We start from the raw sequence: 3150 nt of genomic DNA, 5'->3' as shown, positions 1-3150 counted from the left end.
GTTCTTTTATAGATTCTGTAAAGGATAGAACATTTGTGCACTGTGTGTGTGGAAATGGACTTGTGAACTTGGTTGGGGGCCTGAGGAGAGGAGCCTGAATCCAGAAAATCAGAATCTATTCTTTACCTTCCAATGTCAGAGCATTTCTACTAAGAGAGAATTTCTTCTCAAAAACCAACATAGCTTCCAGGGCAAAATTATTGGGCATTGGATACTCAGTTCACATTGTAATGTTGATAATTCAGGATTTGCCTAAAAATTGAAAAAGAGCTATATGGCACCCAATGTACAAAAAAAGTCAAAACCCAAATCATGGAAAATTAGAAACAAAACTTTTACCAAGGCTTGATCCTTGCTATTCTGACCTCCCTCAAAGTCCGATGGAACTTGTATGCTTCGAATTACATCAATCAGGATTTTGTTCATTCCACTGAGTGTTTTATTGTTATCCTACACAAAGCATATTGAGGTCAGTAATGATTACTCATTAGTTTTACTTCTATTTTTAAAATGTAATCCAAGATAGAGGTGACATTTTTACCTTAAATTTATTTGCTTTATCTGAGAGTTTTATTTCATTTGTTGACTTCTTCAAAGTAATTATTTACTTCAGTGATCTACACAAAAATGTGATAAGGGATTTAGAGTTAAAAATATAAATTAAAGTGGTATTCAAACCTAGCCCCAAGTGGGTAAGCCCCAACAAAACTAAAGAGCATATACACATATGACACTGGCTTCAGATTTAGGCTGTTTATAGAAAATTGTGATCTAGGACACTCTAATGAAAGAAATTATCCAATAATAATGGAATCAGAAGATGCATGGAAAGAATTCGAGATGAAACCTGGAAAAATAAAAAACTCTTTATATCTTCTCTTTATATTCAGATACTTTTTAATGAGTATTTTGTTTTCCACCATGCAGTACTTCAAAGTCTCAGATATTCTGTCTTCTTGACAGAGACCTGCCCATAAGAAAATTAGGAGAAATGAAATAAAATGGAACTACCCTAATTATTAGGAGCAAAGGCACAGGATCTGGTATCTAGGACAGGACTTAGGATTTCAGACTTCCCTGACTGGCACTGAATTCTCTCATCTGACCCTAATATATAATGTATTGAGGCCATGGATTTCAAGAAACACTATTTCTTGAAGAAACATCAACCATCAAGAAATACATACGATGCATATATGGAACTCATTATCCCCATTTTGCATCATGCTTATTTCTACTCATTCTCTCTGGAATTAATGGCTCCTTCACCTTAACCTTCACAACATCTGGCTTAAATGCCTATTAGAGACTTAATTTGCCCAGCAATATTTGGAGTCTTCTCTGAGCCTTACATTTCTTGATACACACCTACAGGGTCTCATGTTTACATTGTCTGTAAAGCCAGGTTGTGCCAGAAATCACTGACCCCAAACCTCAGATGATCATCAGTGCTCCATAGGAATTTCCATACTAAATCAAACTCCTCTTCTCCCAAATCCCACAGTCTGTTGCTCCTCTCAGTCTCCTTTCTCTGTTGATGGTATTGCGATCTCCTTCATTCAGGCCAGAAAGCCATTAATTCTAAATTTTTCCAAGTTATCAAGACATCAGGCATCAGAAATCACTGAGTCTTCTTCTAACAGAATTAGAACCCACATCAAGTACCAATATAGAGAAAACACTGTATAGACAACATAAGATTAAATCTTACCTGGATAAAGTCTATGTTGTACCTAAAAGAAAGTAAACAAAATTAAATTTAATGTCAAAACATTTTATTGATAGAAATCTTCTAAATCCTGATAAGACTTCAAAATCATAGCCAAGAGAAATTTTAATATTGGATTGCTTAGAATAATGAATCCTCTCTTACTCAGGGTTCTCTAAGGAAACAACTGACAGGAGTTATCTGTGAAAAAATAGAAAAGCTTTTTTAAAAACAACTTCTCATTTAAGTGATAAGTAATACTCAAAATCAGGTTCTTGGGAAACCGACTTTGGCCCAGTGGTTAGGGCGTCCGTCTACCATATGGGAGGTCCGCGGTTCAAACCCCGGGCCTCCTTGACCCGTGTGGAGCTGGCCATGCGCAGTGCTGATGCGCAAGGAGTGCCGTGCCACGCAAGGGTGTCCCCCGCGTAGGGGAGCCCCACGCGCAAGGAGTGCGCCGGTGAGGAGAGCCGCCCAGCGTGAAAGGAAAGAGCAGCCTGCCCAGGAATGGCGCCGCCCACACTTCCCGTGCCGCTGACAACAGAAGCGGACAAAGAAACAAGACGCAGCAAATAGACACCAAGAACAGACAACCAGGGGAGGGGGGGAAATTAAACAAATAAATAAATCTTTAAAAAAAAATCAGGTTCTGGTACAAGCACTAAGGCAAATACCTTATTTTGGAATTAAAGTCTGTCTACACCTTTAAAAAAATATTTATTTATTTATTTAATTCCCCCTCCCCCCCCGTTGTCTGTTCTCTGTGTCTATTTGCTGCATCTTGTTTCTTTGTCCGCTTCTGTAGTCATCAGCGGCACGGGAAGAGTGGGTGGCACCATTCCTGCACAGGCTGCACTTTCTTTCACGCTGGGCAGCTCTCCTTATGGGGTGCACTCCTTGCGTGTGGGGCTCCCCTATGCGGGGGACACCCCTGTGTGGCACGGCACTCCTTGCGCACATCAGCACTGCACATGGGCCAGCTCCACACAGGTCAAGGAGGCCCGGGGTTTGAACTGTGGACCTCCCATGTGGTAGATCGATGCCCTAACCACTGGGCCAAGTCTGTTTCCCTACACCTTTCTGAAACATGGACAAATCTATTTGTTTTTAATAACAGGAAAGGCAGACATTTTTAGAATAAATATGATACGGTATCATTAGCCTCAAATCACTTATTTGTCAACTCCTAAATGGAAACACAAGTTTCAGAATCAGGAAATGTTTTAAAAGTCCATGAGCAAAAAGTAGAGGCAAAATCTTTGGACTGAGAAACACCTCTTTCAATTACCAGAAAGCATCTTAGAGAACTTACTAAGAGTTGGATATTTGTTTGAATTAACAATTTCAATAAGCCAGATCATATGATTGTTCCAGACAAATTCAGAAATGGTCAAATCAGGAGAAGAGTGGGGACTGCTGGACAAAATGCACAAGTAACAACA

This window comes from Dasypus novemcinctus, chromosome 29, assembly GCF_030445035.2.
Source record: "Dasypus novemcinctus isolate mDasNov1 chromosome 29, mDasNov1.1.hap2, whole genome shotgun sequence".
Classification (NCBI taxonomy): domain Eukaryota; kingdom Metazoa; phylum Chordata; class Mammalia; order Cingulata; family Dasypodidae; genus Dasypus; species Dasypus novemcinctus.
The sequence above is the reverse complement of the archived record's forward strand: the minus strand, read 5'-3'. Positions refer to the sequence as shown.